Below are 18,066 nucleotides of genomic sequence, written 5' to 3' on the forward strand. Positions count from 1 at the left end.
TTTCCTCCTCATCTCCACTCTAAAAGGACGTCGCTCTATTCTGAGCCTCTGTCCTCTGGGTCACCACAGGAAACATCCTCTCCACATCGATTCCATCGAGACATTTCAACACCTGATGGGTTTTCAATGAGGTCCGCCTCATTCTTCTGAATTCCAGTGAGAGAGGCCCAGAATCATCGAATGCTTCTCATATGACAAGACTTTCATCCCCGGAATCATTTTTGTGAGCAACACACACAAAATGCCGGAGGAACTCAGCAGGCCAGGCAGCATCTATGGAGAAAAAGAACAGTCGACCTTTCGGGTCGAAACCCTTCGGCAGGACTGGAGATTTAAAAAAATCTCAGATTAGATCCAAAAGGTCGGAGGAGCGGGGAGTGAAACAGCGTGATTGGTGAAATCGGGAGGGGGGATGAGGTGGGAAGTTGATTGGTGAAGGCATTGGGAGAAAAATCGGGAGTGGAACACCAGAGGGAGGCAAGGAGGTAACATGAGAGTGGAAAAAGGGAATGGGAAATGGTGAATGAGGGACATCACCGGAACTTTGAGAAATCGCCGTTCATGCCACCAGGTTGCAGTCTGTCCAAACGGGATATAAGGCGTTGGTTCTCCAGTGTAAGTGTGGCGTGATTATGACAGTGGAGGAGACCATGGATTGACATATCAGAATGGGAATGGAAAGTGGAAATCAGGTCATATTTTACTCGCTTAGCTATTCATAGTAACAGAATTTTTGAGCGGGGTGCCCAAACCTTTGCATGCCGCTGTAGGTCGGGAGAGACTGAACCGTGGGAGATTGGGGATAAGACAGAGTCGGGGTATGCTATGTGTTCATTGGGGAGGAACAAGCTGGAACAATGGGTCTACCTGGACACGGGGTTTAGGATTTTGCGGAGGAGGCAGAAACAGGAGCTTCGGGGCCCGGGTAGTATTGTCAAGTCAAGCCAAGTCACTTTTATTGTCATTTCAATCATAACTGCTGTGTACAGTACATAGTAAAAATGAGACGACGTTTTTCAGGACCATGGTGTTACTGTGTCATGTCACAAAAACTGGACTGAACTATGTAAAAAAACAACACAGAGAGAAAAAAGAAACTACTACACTAGTCTACAGACCTACCCAGGACTGTATAAAGTGCACAAAAACAGTGCAGGCATTACAATAAATAATAAACAGGACAGTAGGGCAGTAAGGTGTCAGTCCAGGCTCTGGCTATTGAGGAGTCTGATAGCTTGGGGGAAGAAACTGTTACATAGTCTGGTCGTGAGAGCCCGAAAGCTTTGGTGCCTTTTCCCAGACGGCAGGAGGGAGAAGAGTTTGCATGAGGGGTGGGTGGGGCCCTTCATAATGCTGTTTCCTTTGCGGATGCAGCGTGTAGTCTGAATGTCTGTAATGGCGGGAAGAGAGACCCCGATGATCTTCTCAGCTGACCTCACTATCCGTTGCAGGGTCTTGCGATCCGAGATGGTGCAATTTCCGAACTAGGCAGTGATGCAACTGCTCAGGATGCTCTCAATACAACCCCTGTAGAATGTGATGAAAATGGGGGGGAGGGGTAGGAGATGGACTTTCCTCAGCATCCGCAGAAAGTAGAGACGCTGCTGGGCTTTCTTTGCTATGGAGCTGGTGTTGAGGGATCCGGTGAGATTCTCCGTCAGGTGAACACCAAGAAATTTGGTGCTCTTAACGATCTCTACCGAGGAGCCGTCGATGTTCAGCGGGGAGTGGCCGCTCTGTGCCCTCCTGAAGTCAACAACCATCTCTTTTGTTTTTGTTCACATTCAGAGACAAGTTGTTGGCTCTGCACCAGTCCGTTAGCTGCTGCACTTCCTCTCTGTAAGCTGACTTGTCGTTCTTGCTGATGAGACCCACCAAGGTTGTGTCATCGGCGAACTTGATGATATGGTTCGAGCTGTGTGTTGCAGCACAGTCGTGGGTCAGCAGAGTGAACAGCAGTGGACTGAGCACACAGCCCTGGGGGGCCCCCGTGCTCAGTGTGATGGTGTTGGAGATGCTGCCTCCCGATTCGGACTGACTGAGGTCTCCCAGTCAGGAAGTCTAGGAGCCAGTTGCAGCGGGAGGTGTTCAGGCCCAGTAGGCTCAGCTACTGTATGAGGTTGGTGGTGGTGCTGGGAGATCCCCAGAGTCAAAAAGGTTGGTGATGGTGTGGGAGACGATGTCCTGGTGATCCTTACTGGGGTCCTGTTCGAGGGGTCAGTAAGAGGAGGTGTCTGAGAGTCGGCGATAGGCCTCAGCAAGGTAGGGGTCAGTCCGACAGACAACTACAGCACCTCCCCTATCTGCGGGTTTGATGGTGAGGTTAGGATCAGTGCGGTGGGAGTGGAGAGTCCAACGCTCGGAAGGGGTGAGGCTGGAATTGGAGAGAGGACGTTGAAATCTAGACGGTTAATGTCCCATCAACAGACTTAGTGGGGTCCTGTTCAAATTCCTGTGGCTCCTTTGAGCCCCTTCCGAGGTCAGCACATCTTTTCTTAGATATGAGGCCGGAAACTGTTCACAATGCTCCAAGTGAGGCCTCTTTGTAAAGCCTCACCAATGCATCCTTGCCTTTCCTCTCGAAGTGAATGTCAACATCACAGAGAACTTCCTCAACATCGACTCAACCTGCAAATTATCCTCCAGGGAATCCTACACGAGGATTCAGAAGGCCCTTTAATTTTTAATGTTTTTTTTAATATTTTTTCCAGTTACAAAACAGTCTGCCCTTTTATTTCTTCTACCAAAGTACACGACCATGCCGTCCCCGAAATTCAGTCCTTCATCCATTGATGTCTTCTGTAAATCTTTCTACAGGAAAGAAACAGCAATTTGTGTCCGGGAATTCTCAAACACAGCACACCTCTGTCCGGATATTTAAGGAGTGACCAGATATTTCCATTGAAACACCGATATATCAGTTGTTGATCCTTGGGGATGAAGTAGTTTCTCATCTCAGCCGGAAACGTGACTGAAATATTTTCGATGTCACTCAGTGAAATCCACTGGAACCGGGCGCTGAGAACACAAGTAACAGAAGTAAGGCTGTTTACAAGAAGGGGATGAGCGGTCTCCATTTTCTAAGGAAGCCGAGATCCTTGAATGTGTCAGGCAGGATGCTGGAGATGTTTTACCAGTCTGTTGTAGCGACTGCAGTTTTCTTTGCCGCTTTACGTTGGGGGAGCAGCATCGATGCAAAATAAACCCATCAGAAAGGTTGGAACCGTCCTTGGCCACAACCGGGGCTCTTTGGAGTGAGTGGTGGAGAGGAGTGGTGTCACTAAACAAATGGACACCCATTAGGGACAATCGGTCACATCCTCTCCATGAGCGACTGCACAGGCAGCGGAGCACCCTTTCGAACAGACTCACTCAGCACCGCTGTCACAAGGATCGTTACGGAAGCTCTTTCCTATCAGATGTAATAACCACATACAACAGTCCATCTGCTAACCGGCCACCCACAGCTCCAATCTCTTCATTAAATTTGCCGACAGCACCACATTGATTGGCCCAATCTCAAACAATAATGAGGTGGCCTGCAAGGAAGAAGTCATCTCTCTGACACAATGGTGTCGAGAAAACAACCTCTCCTTCAATGTCGGAAAATCAAGGGAGCTGGTTGTGGATTACAGGAGGAATGGAGACGGGCTAACCCCTAGTGACAACAATGGATCTGGGGTTGAGAGGGTAAACAGCTTTAAGTTCCTCAGGATCCTCATCACCGAGGATCTCACGTGGTCTGTACACACAAGCTGTGCGGTGAAAAAGGCACAACAGCACCTCTTCCACCTCAGACCGTTGAGGAAGTTTGGTATGGGCCCCCAAATCCCAAGGACTTTCTACAGGGGCACAACTGAGAGCATCCCGACTGGCTGCATCACTGCCTGGTATGGGAACTTTACCTACTTTAATCGAAGGATTCTGCAGAGAGTGGTGCGGACAGCCCAGCGCATCTGTAGTTGTGAACTTCCCATGATTCAGGAAATTTACAAAGACTGGCGTATAAAAAGGGTCCGCAGGATCATGGGGCACTTGAGTCACTGTAATCATGATCTATTCCAGCTGCTACCATCGGGGCAACGCTACGGCAACAGAAAAGCCAGGACCAACAGGCTCCGGGACAGCTTCTTCCACCAGGAATCAGACTGCTTAACTCACGCTGATTTGAGTGCATTTCTATGTTACCTTGACTGTTCTGTTTATTATAAATTACTATGAAATACTACGATTGCACATTGCACATTTAGACGGAGGCATAACGTAAACAGTTTTACTCCACATGTATGGGAAGGATGTAAAAAATAAAGTCAATTCAATACATCTTTCTGCGACAGATCATAGTTCAATAGTCTCTGCAATATTGTTTCATACATTGTTATTGCACATTGGTACAGTAGTATTGTGTATGTTATTATTCTCTATTTTTAGTAAAGTCTTCACACTGCTAAGTGCGATTTTAAATATTGCTGCTGTAACGAAAGAATTCCCCACTCGGGACCAATAAAGTATTTATTATTATTATTATTATTCTCCAGCCCTATATCTCTTTCAGCGACTTCACCGCTCTTGACTTTACGCCTCCCCCTTTCCCGTTTTCTCCTATCACCTCATGTCGCCCCACAATCTGACTGCCTCCCTTCCTTTCCAGTCCTGAGGAAGGGTGTCGGTCTGAAACGCCGACTGTTCACTCCTCTCCATAGTCGCCGCCTGCCCCCCTGAGTTCCTCCAGCATCTTGTCTGTGTTGCTTTGGGTTTCCGCATCTGCAGATTCTCGCCTGATAAATCATTGCGCATGCGCGGTCGGCGCCACCATTCCCGAGTATCGCGCATGCGCTGAGTAGCCCGGAGGCCGAAAACGACCGGACAAAGGTAAGAGCGGGTTCCGGGCGGGTTCTAATTCACCGGCGTCTGAAACGCGACCGAAGGACAATTACTGTGATTTCCAGCAACACTGGTGCTGCACCCCACGGCGGTCCTGGTCCTCTCCCGCTGTCGCAGCCCCACGATCCGTACCCGGCCCCAAAGCATGCTTACCGGCGCATGCGCATTCTTGGGCCTTTCGATGCGGCCAGGGAGGTCTCTCTCTCCCTCTCCCTCTCCCCCTCCCCCTCTCTCTCCCTCTTCCCCTCCCCCCTCTCTCCCCCTCCCTCTTCCCCTCCCCCCTCTCTCCCCCTCCCTCTCTCTCCCCCTCCCTCTCTCTCCCCCTCCCTCTCTTGTTTTACAGCGGTTGGCACCCAGCTTAATGGTGCATTACCGTCACCTTCTGCTCCGGAGTATGCGATGGACTCACATTCTGAATCCCTTCATCCAATCGGACACATACACATAACCTACACTTTATCCTCCCCATCCTAGAACCCTATTTCTGTGTATCCATCATATCCTATTAAAAACCCCTGTACCCCTTAAGAAAGCTAAAAATACCCTGACCTGTGTTCTCTCACCCATGCCCAGCAACCCTTTTAATGTGAATTCCTGCACCCCCAGTTCCCTTAGATTAATTCTCATCATCTCTCTCTGTATCCCATATTTCCTGCAACTCAGAACTACATGCTCTACTGACTCCTCTTCCTGACATTCCTCACACAGTCCTGCCTGGTGTTTCCCTATCAATTTCAGTGTTTGGTTTAGTGCACAGTGCCCCAGCCTTAACCTAGTCCACACAATTTCCTCTATTCTGTATCTACTTCCTACCCTAGTACCTACAACACTTTTTTGTATTTGATATAAATGCCTCCCTTTCCCCTCCCTGTCCCATCTTTCTTGCCACATTTGGTTAATTTTTTCCCAGATTACACACTTAACCTCTGTTTTACTAATACTAATGTGCATTTCTATATTTTCTTTCTTTATTGCCCTCTTTGCCAACTCATCCACCCTTTCATTGCCCTTCACCCCTACATGAGCTGGAACCCATAGAAATTTAACCTGACCTCCCTGATTTGCAACTCTTGTGACTGACTGAAGGACTTCATGAAGTACATCTTGCCGGCAGTTTGAGTGAGAAGACCTTAAACTTGCTAGTACTGAAGATGAATCTGAGCATATCAACGCTTTGACTAGTTTAGTTTTCTCCACCCAACGCAACACAACCAACACTGCCATCATCTCCACTGTACACACCGCTAACTTATCAGATGTTCTTCTGCTGATTGCAATTGCTTTTGCTGGTATTGCCACCCCAAACCTTGTCACTCCTGTCTCAGGTTCCTTAGCACCATCTGTATAGACCTGAGTATAATCACTATACATTTCCATCACATAACAGTTAAATGCACTTACCAAATCAGTTTTATACTTTCCTTTCCTTTTTACCTCTAACAAATGCCAGTCTACATCAGGCCATACCAGCTTCCATGGAGCTACAACCAGATAAACTACTGAAGGACTTATCCTTAGATCAAACACTCCACATGATCTAGCAATATCATTCCTTACCCGACTAAAGTTTTCCCTCTGAAACCTCCCATTTTCCCAGGAGTCCTGCAACACTCCTTTAGCAGGGTGGGAATCATTGTGTCCCTGCAAATTAACCCAGTAGTTTGTCATCAATTGCATTCTTCTTAATTCCAAAGGCATTGTTCCCATTTCTACCTGCAAGGCTGATACTGGTGATGTTTTAAAAGCCCCACTGCACACTCTCAAAACCTGAGCCTGAATCACATCCAGTTTCCTTATAAGAGACCTAGCTGCTGATCCATATGCTACACTTCCATAATCCAACACAGATCTTAGTAAAGCCACATACATTCTCTTTAATGCTGAACAACTTGCTCCCATTCCCTACCAGTCAAACATCTCATCACGTTTATTACTTTTTTACATTTCTCCTCAACTTTCCTGATATGGTCTGCCCATGTTAATCGTGAATCAAATATAACTCCCTGAAATTTAAATGATCCAACCCTTTCTAAATCAATCCCATACATCCTTAACTTCTTCCCTACTTCTATTCTTTTCCTAGTGAAAAATACAGTTTGAGTTTTTTCCACTGAAAATCTACATCCCCAATCATAACCCCACTCTACCACTTCATCAATTGCTCCTTGTAGTTTCGTGATTATATGCTCCGTGTTCCTGCCTCTTTTCCACAAGGCCCCATCATCCGCAAACAGTGACCTACCTATATCCACTGGTACCTTTGTGAAGACATCATTGATCATAATGATGAAAAGTAAGGGGCTAATCACACTACCCTGAGGTGTGCCATTTCCCACTATGTACTGTTTTGATAATTCTGATCCAATCCGAACTTGAATTTGTCTACCAAACAAAAAATCTTTAATCCAATTAAAAACTCTCCCCCCAAACCCCATCTTGTGCAGTTTAATTAATAATCCTTCCTTCCACATCATATCATAGGCTTTTTCAATTTTCATAGGCTACTGCTTCTTTATTTGCCTGGGCCTTTCTTATTTCAGTCTCTAACCTTATCACTGAGTCCATGGAATTCCTTCCCTTCCTAAAACCTCTCTGATAACTTGCCAGCATTCCTCTCTTCTCAAGATCATATGATAACCTTTCAGTTATCATCCTTTCCATTACCTTACATATATTTGATGTTAGTGTTATTGGCCTGTAGCTAGTGGGTTTTGACGGATCCTTGCCAGGTTTCCTTATTGGAATTACTACTGCTTCTTTCCATGCACTTGGCAATCTTCCCTCCTCCCACACTGTTGTAAAAATGCAGTAACTTCAAGAGCGCTCCTTCTAGATTTTTTAGCATAAAGTAGCATATTAGATCTTTCCCTGGTCTTGATCTCTTTATTGCTCTCACCATTTCTGCCAAAGTAAATGGATCATCAATTATATCATATGTTTCTTCCCTCCTGTTTAACACACCTGGGTATTGACTCATTGTTCTTTCCCTTCTCCTTCTCCCTTCTTCAGACAAATTTTCTGAACTATATATCTTTACAAATGACTTGGCCATGATCTCAGCCTTTTCCCTGCTGGAAGCTGCTGTTTCCTCCTCAGACAGCATTACTGGATACTCCCAATCCTTTCTATCTCCCCGCATCCTCTTAATCATTCCCCATACCACTCCCACAGGCGTTGTTCTTCCTATTTTGTTGCAAAAACTCCTCCAACTTGCCCTTTTAGCTTGACGTATAGTTCTTCTCACCACTGCCTGTGCCTTCTTATATTGAATCAAATGCTGCATATTATGGGTTCTTTTAACTAGTCTGAGTGCTCTATTTCTGGTTTTTACAGCCTGACAACATTCCTCTGACCACCATGGCACTATTTTTCTATTCATCCTATTTTTACTCCTGGGTATAGATCCTTCTGCTGCCATAGATAGATAGATAGATACTTTATTCATCCCCATGGGGAAATTCAACTTTTTTCCAATGTCACATACACTTGTTGTAGCAAAACTAATTACATACAATACTTAACTCAGTAAAAAAAATATGATATGCATCTAAATCACTATCTCAAAAAGCATTAATAATAGCTTTTAAAAAGTTCTTAAGTCCTGGCGGTAGAATTGTAAAGCCTAATGGCATTGGGGAGTATTGACCTCTTCATCCTGTCTGAGGAGCATTGCATCGATAGTAACCTGTCGCTGAAACTGCTTCTCTGTCTCTGGATGGTGCTATGTAGAGGATGTTCAGAGTTATCCATAATTGACCGTAGCCTACTCAGCGCCCTTCGCTCAGCTACCGATGTTAAACTCTGAAGTCACCTGACTGTTTAATTCATCTGTATCTTCAGAAATGTCAATCTTTGTCAATGCTTCTTCACTTAACTTCTGGAACTTACCCCAATCTGCTTTTCCAAACACCCACTTTGGGACTCCCCCACCTGGTCTTATTTCAACTCTTTCACCCACTGAACATAAAACTGGGTAGTGATCACTGCCTACTGTTGAAGCAGTCCAAACTCCCCAGTTACTGATGCCAGCCAAGACATTAGACACTAACGTAATATCTAATACCGACTCAGTTCCTGTTGTCATGTTTATCCTTGTTCCTCTACCATCACTCATACATACCAAATCCCTTTCTTCCATCAAATCTTCAATTACCGTTCCATTTGAATCTGTAATCGGATCCCCCCATATTGTGCTATGAGCATTGAAATCTGAACACCACACTACTTTGTGTCTATTTTGTCCTTGTATCCTTAGTATTTGTATCCAAATCCAACCTTTTACATGGATTGTAGTAGTTAATTATAACCACTCCCTCCCCTCTCTCCCATATTTCCAGCACTATGTATTCCTGATCGACTCCTTTTTCCAGTTCTCTCTACGGTGTACTTTGCTTGATTAACATAGCACAACCTCCTCCTCCCCCTAGATTTCTATCTTTCCTTATCATTGTATACCCATGTACCACAAAGTCTAAAACTGGTTTCAACCACGTTTCCTGAATACACACTACATCCGGTTTTACAACCATTTCCTTAATAAATTCCTTCAATTCCTGGCCATTGGCCAGTAAACTCCTTGCATTCCATTGCAAAAGAATCACCATAAATGAGTACTAACCAACCTATGACACTTCCTGGCTTGACTGACTAGTGAGGTTCTCCCTCACGTCTTCCCATGTCAGTCCTACTAACCCTAAATGGTTTACTGCTGCTTTGACCACCAGCTGAATTTTGTCACTTTTTGACTTTACCTCTGCCGTACTAATAATGACTCCTGCAATGAATGTTACTACAGCTTTTTTTTCCACATAAATCCTGTCATTTACTCTTCGCTGCATCTCTTGCATCCCTATTGCTCTCTGATCATTAGGAGCATTACTCTGTTCTCTTGACATTCTTACAGCTTCTGCATGTGATCTTTCTTTTCACTCTTATTTCTTGAATTTTATTCTCCCGTCTCATAACCTCACACCCACTATACGCCACATTATGAGCTCCTCCACAATTACAGCATTTTGGTTGCGCTCCCGTTCCGCACTTTCCATATTCATGATCATCCCCACATCTAGCACATCTACTCTGCCTTTTACAGTTTTTAGCTATGTGTCCAAACCTTTGACAATTATAGACCTCAATGGCTTTGGCACATGCACCCTTACTGGGTAACTCATGAAACCCAGGAAAACTTTCCTTGGCACTCTTTCTTCTTCAAATTCAATCAATACTGTTTCACTTTCCTTTTTCATTCCCTCCTTTGTTGTTTTCAGTCTTAGAACATTAATTACTTTCCCCCCTTTGATATTCCTCTTCAACTCCTCATGTTTATACTCATTGGTACACCCGTGATCACTCTTTTACAACCACCATTTCGTGCTTCCACCCTCCCTGTATATTCCACCTTGCATTTTCCTATCTTTTTTAGCTTGAGTGCTTTCTTAAGTTGTTCCTCATTCGCACATCTTACCAATAGATTGCCATCATTAAGAACTTTTGCAAATACTATTTCCCCTATCTTATTTGCCAGAGTTGTTGTTAGCACAAACGGGTTAATTTTCTTCATGTGTCCTTGCGCCTTCTCATTAAACCGAATTATGACAACACCTCCTCTCTGAACTTGTTCATGTTCCTCACTTTCAGAACTCTCTCCACTGTCATTTCTTATTCTTTTATTCCCTTTGTCTCGGTTTTCATTCATCCATCCCCTCACTATCTCCTTATTCCCTTTATTTCTCCCTTCACAATAATCCATTTCTCCCCAGCTGCCTACCTCTGATCCCAAATCCCTATCCCGCTCCTTCTCCACTCTCTTTCCCTCAGCCCCTCCTCTCACCTTGTCTGCCATTACCAGACCCAGGCAACCCCCTCCCAGCAATTCCCGCTCCTTCCCCACTTTCTTTCCCTCAACAAGTTCCAAACCACATTCACACATGCACCACCACCTTCCAAACTCTCAGCCCAGCCCACGACCAGCCCAACAACACCGGGAGGTTTCTCTTTGTGAGGGTTTCTGGGTAAAGAGGCAGCCATGGGTGGTATTGCCGGTGTTGTTCCGTTCAGTCGAAGGAAGTGCGAGCGGATGTATCTCCCAAACATCGCCGAGCTCCACTATGTAAATCCGAGGATTATGAATCCGAACGAAAATATAGTTCCCAGTTAAGCTCGGTTGAAGAGTTTACCTTCCAGTCAGTGAAAATGTCAATTAGTGCTGTATGGAAATAAAACCTTTCGGCAGATTTAGTTCTCTCCGGGTTAATAACGATATGAAACACCTTTACCTCGATGACGTGACTTCTGGCTTTCAGATCACAAAGGTGCCGCACTCCAATGAGAATAACCACTGCCCTCCACTATATATTCATTGGCATTGCCATCCATGGGTTCATCACTGTCAATCAGCAGATGGGGGGGCGATCCAAGTAATTAGTAAATCTCCAGGATCGTACATGCAGTAACCAGTGATCTTTGTAGTATTGTGGAACATGCCCAGAACTTGAAATAATCCCAAAGGAGAGAAACAAATTGAGCCAAGTCACAGGCTGATTGAAGTCAGAAACAGCCCATTCTCATAAAGACAGGGATATAGTCAGATAATTTGATGGTCAGTCAGAATGTCTGATCTGTGCCTTGTTAGAAGTGCATATGGAAACATAGAAGTCTGCAATATAATACAGGCCTTTCTGCCCACAGTGTTGTGCCGTCCATGTAACCTATTCTAGAAACTGCCACATATTTCCCAACTGCATTGCACTCTGTGTATTCTAAGCTCCATGAAATTATCTGAGTCTCTCAAAAGACTGTATGGTATCTGCCTGTACTGTCATCGCTGGCTGTGTATTCCATACACCTGCTACTCTCTGTGTGGGAAACCTACCTCTGACATCCCCATCAACCCTACTTCCAGGCACCTTAAAACAATGCCCCTTGTGTTTCCCAATTAGATAGATAGATAGATAGATACTTTATTCATCCCCATGGGGAAATTCAACATTTTTTCCAATGTCCCATACACTTGTTGTAGCAAAACTAATTACATACAATACTTAACTCAGTAAAAATATGATATGCATCTAAATCACTCTCTCCAAAAGCATTAATAATAGCTTTTAAAAAGTTCTTAAGTAGTTTACTTAAATACATTAAATACAATCAATCCCGGCACTTTAACATATCTTACTCCTGGCGGTTGAATTGTAAAGCCTAATGGCATTGGGGAGTATTGACCTCTTCATCCTGTCTGAGGAGCATTGCATCGATAGCAACCTGCCGCTGAAACTGCTTCTCTGTCTCTGGATGGTGCTATGTAGAGGATGTTCAGGGTTTTCCATAATTGACCGTAGCTACTCAGCGCCCTTTGCTTAGCTACCGATGTTATACTCTCCAGTACTTTGCCCACGACAGAGCCCGCCTTCCTTACCAGCTTATTAAGACGTGAGGCGTCCCTCTTCTTAATGCTGCCTCCCCAACACGCCACCACAAAGAGGGCGCTCTCCACAACTGACCTATAGAACATCTTCAGCATCTCACTGCAGGCATTGAATGATGCCAACCTTCTAAGGAAGTACAGTCGACTCTGTGCCTTCCTGCACAAGGCACAATTCAGCCCCAGGAAAAAGCCTCTGACTGTCCACATGATCAATGCCTCTCATCATCTTATACACATCTATCAGGTCACCTCTCATCCTCTGTCACTCTAAAGTTCACTCAACCTATTCTCTTTCTTTCTTTTTAAATCTTCTTATTAATTTAAAGAAAACCATAAGTGAAATATGAATACAAAACGTTTGAGAGTACATAATTAATAGTTTAAATAGACAATCAGATATGTAATAATCAGTATATAAGGCCTCCCAAACTCATAGTATTAATGTAAAAGAATCGAAAAAGAGAAAAAAAACCCCAAAAAACTAAAAGAAAACTTAAAAAAAAAACTAACCAACATGGGCAATTGCATAATGTTAAGTACATACAGTAGTGCCGATAACTCCGAACCTCCATCCAAATAATTAAGGATAATAACAGTAAGGTTTAGGATCAGACCATTTAACTCATATGAAAATGTTGAATAAATGGTCTCCAAGTTTCCTCAAATTTAACTTATGAATCAAAAACCACGCTTCTAATTTTTTCTAAACTCAAACAAGAAGTAGTTTGAGAAAACCACTGAAATACAGTTGGAGGGTTAATTTCTTTCCAATTCAGTAAAATAGATCTTCTAGCCATTAATGTAACAAATGCAATCATTCGTTGAGATGAAGCGGATAGACAATTATTATCTATCATTGGTAAACCAAAAATTGCAGTAAAAGGATGCGGTTGGAAATTGATATTTAAAACTCTTGAAATAATATTAAAAATATCTTTCCAATAATTATGTAAACAAGGACAAGACCAAAACATATGAGTCAATGAAGCAACATCAGAATGACATCTGTCACAGGTTGAATTAACATAAGAATAAAATCGAGCAAGTTTATCTTTAGACATGTGAGCTCTATGTACAACCTTAAATTGTATTAGGGCATGTTTAGCACAAATAGAGGACAAATTTACCAATGATAAAAAATTTTCCCATTGCTCAGTAGATATAGGACAATGCAATTCTTCTTGCCATTCCTTCGTAATTTTTTTGATACATCTGGCTGTACACTCATAATCATATTATAAATGATAGCTACTAAACCCTTTTGACAAGGATTGAGGGCTAAAATTCTTTCTGTAATGTTCAATGGACATTCTTTCGAAAAAGACTTTAATTCATTACACAGAAAATTTCTGACTTGCAAATATCTAAAAAAATGGGTTTTAGGTAAATTATATTTATTAGATAGCTGTTCAAAGGACATAATGTTATCATCCAAAAACAGATCACGAAAACATGTTATACCTTTTGTTTTCCATAAAAGAAAAGCTTGATCTGTAGATGAAGGTCGAAAGAACTAGTTAGATATTATAGGACATGACAGCATAAACTTATTCAAGCCAAGAAATTTACGAAATTGAAACCAAATTCGTAATGTATACTTGACTATGGGATTAGTTATCTGTTTATTCATTTTGAATAACGAAAAAGGAAGTGAAGATCCTAAGATTGAGATCAGTGAAAAATCTTGCACAGATTTACATTCCAAATTTACCCATTGTGGGCAAGCAGCTGTAGTCGATTCTTGTATCCAGAATATTAAATACTGTATATTAACTGCCCAATAGTAAAATCTTAAGTTTGGTAGAGCCAAGCCGCCCTCCTTCTTAGGCTTCTGTAAATATTTTTTGCCTAGTCTAGGATTTTTGTTCTGCCACAAATAAGAAGATATTTTAGAGTCAACCATATCAAAAAAAGATTTAGGAATAAAAATTGGTAATGCTTGAAATAAATATAAAAATTTAGGTAGTATCATCATCTTAATGGCATTAACTCTGCCTACCAAAGACAAACATAGAGGAGACCACCTATTAGCAAGTTGCTTAATTTGATCGATTAAAGGTAGAAAATTAATTTTAAATAAATCTTTATGTTTTTTAGTAATTTTAATACCTAAATAAGTAAAATAATCTGTAACAATTCTATATGGTACATGATTATAAATTGGAACATGCATATTTAATGGAAATAGTTCACTCTTATTAAAATTCAATTTATAACCAGAAAAGTTACTAAATTGAGCGAGCAGGAATAGATCTTTCAGGGTCATATATATATAATAACAAGTCATCCGCATATAACGATACCTTATACGTCATCTCCCCACGGGTAATACCGAAAATATTGGGTGATTCACGAATAGGCGAATAGGGTTCTAAAGCAATGTCAAATAATAAAGGACTTAAAGGACAACCTTGCCTTGTACCACGAAATAGCTGAAAAAAAGGGGATCTTTGATTATTGGTAAAAACCGAAGCTAAGGGTTTATGGTATATTAATTTAATCCATGATATAAATTTTGAACTAAAATTAAAATGTTGCATTGTATTAAATAAATTTGGCCATTCGACTCTATCAAATGCTTTTTCGGCATCTAAAGAAATGACACATTCTGGTATTTTAGATGAAGAGGTATAAATAATATTAATTAATTTTCTAATATTAAAAGATGAATAGCGATTTTTAATAAATCCAGTCTGATCTTCAGAAATAATTCGAGGTAATATATTTTCTAATCTAATAGCCCAAATTTTACTAAAAATCTTAAAATCCGTATTCAACAAGGATATAGGCCGATAGGATGCGCATTCAGTAGGGTCTTTATCTTTTTTAAGAATTAAAGAAATAGAAGCTTCATAAAAAGATTGTGGAAGTTTGCCTATACTTAATGCATCTTTAAAAATTTTACAAAGCCAAGGAGAAAGTATGGAAGAAAAAGATTTTAAAAATTCTGTAGAAAAACCATCTGGACCAGAAGCTTTACCCGAATTCATTGAAAAAATAGCCTTTTCTATTTCAGACTCCGTAATAGGTGTATCCAAAAATACACTATCCTCAACAGTTACTTTTGGAATATTCAATTTCCTTAAAAATTCATTTATTATAGAAGAGTCCTTAGTATATTCTGATTGATATAAGGGATTATAAAAATCTTGAAAGGCTTTATTTTTCTCTTTGTGATCGCTCGTCAAAGTACCATCTTGTTTACGAATCCTAGTAATCTGTCGTTTATCCAAAGCAATTTTCAATTGGTTAGCTAGTAATTTACCAGACTTATCTCCATATATATAGAATTGGGCTTTTGATTTAATTAACTGACTTTCAATCAAGGAGCATAATAGTAAGCTATGCTCCATTTGAAGTTCCACTCTTTCTTTATAAAGTTCTTTGCTAGGGGTCATTGAATAAATCTTGTCAATTGCTTTGATTTTATCAACTAGTGTTAATATTTTAGAATTAGTTCGTTTCCTAACTCCAGCAGAATATGAAATAATCTGTCCACGAATATATGCCTTAAAAGTATCCCACAAAGTTCCACTAGAGATCTCTGCTGCAGAATTTGTTGAGAAAAACAAATCAATTTGCTGTTTAATAAAGTTGACAAAGTCAGAATCCTGCAATGAAACAGGATTAAACCTCCAACCTTTAGTATTAATATATGAATCTGTCATCTTAATAGATAACTTCAAAGGTGCATGATCAGATATGGTAATAGAGTCATATTTACAATCCATAACATCTGTAAGTAAATGGTGATCAATGAAAAAGTAATCAGTTCTTGAGTAATTATGGTAAACATGGGAAAAGTATGAAAACTCTTTGTGTAAAAGAGTTTTAAAATATATATATTTTATATTTATATTTAAAAGGGTGTAAAACACACCAAATTTCACAAATAGCTGAATCAATCATAAAAGAGTTAATGAGAGAAGCCGATTTATTCGGAAGAGTTTGGGTGGGCTTGGATCTATCCATCAAAGGGTTTAAACAACAGTTAAAATCCCCACCCATTATCAATCTATATTGATTCAAATTAGGAAAGGATGTAAATAAACATTTAAAAAATTCAAGACAATCAGTATTTGGAGCATAAACATTAACTAAAACAACTTTTTGATTAAAAAGTAGACCAGTAATAAGCAAAAATCTACCTTGTGGATCTGAAATTGTTTCATGATGTATAAAAGAAGTTGATGAATGTATAAAAATGGAAACACCTCTTTCTTTGGCTTGCGAATTTGAGTGATACTGTTGGTCCTTCCAAAACCTAAACAACCGTTGACTATCCACCTTCCTTACATGAGTCTCTTGTACAAAAATAACATTAGCATTCATTCTATGGAATACTTTGACTGTTTTTTTCCATTTGATCGGATGATTTAAACCATTAGTATTCCAAGAAACAAAGTTAATAGTCCTATCCATATTGACAATATTTATTACAGTTAACACATAAGTTTGAAAAAGAAGTGAGCTCATGAACCCGGAAGAAGGAAGTAAGTTCAGAGAGAAACCGGAAGTCACGGCACTGCGACCATTTTTGTAGTTTCATATAAGCCCATGAAATAAAACTAAGCAGAAAGCAAGCAAAAAGAAAAGAAAAAAGAAAAATCCCCCTCCCTCCACCCTAGAAACCCCAGGAAAAAAGCCAAAAAGAGGCAAGCAAGCAAGCAATCTAATACTAATTATCTAATTACCCCCGTGTCTCAAGACGGCAACTCAGACACAACAAAGTTTGAAAAAAAATACAAACAACCCACATTATAAGAGAGGGTTGGTGTAACAAAAGTTAAAATATAAAATTAGTATTATAAATGTATATAAACAAAAGGGTTAAAAAAGAATTAAAATGATAAAACCCATAAATAACTAATACTGGATTGGTATTTTAAATGAAAGTTTAAAACTTTCAAACACATCAAAACAGATATGACGTTCCAAGCACTAAAGTCTGTCGGGAAGAAGAAACGACATTTTATTTTTAAAAAAATCTTAATATTTAAATGTTAAGAGTATAAAAAAGCGTATATCAGCTTAAACAGAAAAGCAAAAAGGAAAAAAAACCCTAATAAGTTATTTTCAACGCTAATAGATTAATAATACGGAAAAATAATAAAGTCAAAATAAACCCAGCAAAAAGAGCTTTAACCGTATATAAGAAATACATGTAAGCCATACCCAAAAAAAAACCAAACATCATTCTGTAACAGATCCAAATCTATAGGCTAAATTACATTAGTCAGCCCGATAGAATGTCATTGTTCCATGAAACTTTGAGCATCCGCTGGAGATTTAAGCAGCCGAAAAGTTCCGTCCTCAAGAGTGACTCTCAAGTGTGCTGGAAATAACAGCACTTGCTTGCAGCCTTTCTGGTGAAATTTCGACATAACCGATCTAAAAGCCATTCTTGCCCTTAAGACTTCAGGGCTATAATCTTTCAGAATGCGAAATTTAAACTCTTGATAGCTGATCATACCCTTTTTCCGAGCCGCCCGAATCAAACGTTCTTTGGTATGAGGGTAATGGATCCGGAGAATTACATGTTGTGGTTTCAAACTTGAATCAGACCGAAAACAGGAGACACGGTGTGCCTGATCGATTACCGGGAGAGAGTCCAGTACCTTTGGACCCAAGACATCCATTAGAAATTTAGAGAATAAAACGGTAAGATCACCGCTCTCAAATTTTTCCGGAATCCCAATTAACCGAAGATTTTGTCTTCGAGAGCGATTTTCAAAATCAGTAATTTTAACTTTATAACG

At 40.8% G+C, this 18,066-nt stretch overlaps 1 protein-coding gene across 3 annotated transcripts in view; it reads left to right on the forward strand.

The window, feature by feature from the left end:
* Positions 1-18,066, forward strand: part of LOC140720188 (uncharacterized) — a 393,541-nt gene that overhangs the window by 370,327 nt on the left and 5,148 nt on the right. The window contains exon 1 of one of the 3 annotated variants that reach the window (XM_073035071.1): positions 4,827-4,872. The exons of 1 other annotated variant lie outside the window; for it this stretch is intronic. The gene's annotated coding sequence lies outside the window, so the exon portion shown is untranslated. Of the gene's footprint in view, positions 1-4,826; positions 4,873-17,946; positions 17,969-18,066 lie in introns of those variants that run through there. One more of the 3 variants, XM_073035075.1, reaches the window with a different exon arrangement.

This window comes from Hemitrygon akajei, unplaced genomic scaffold, assembly GCF_048418815.1.
Source record: "Hemitrygon akajei unplaced genomic scaffold, sHemAka1.3 Scf000037, whole genome shotgun sequence".
In the NCBI taxonomy this organism is placed as follows: Eukaryota; Metazoa; Chordata; class Chondrichthyes; order Myliobatiformes; family Dasyatidae; genus Hemitrygon; species Hemitrygon akajei.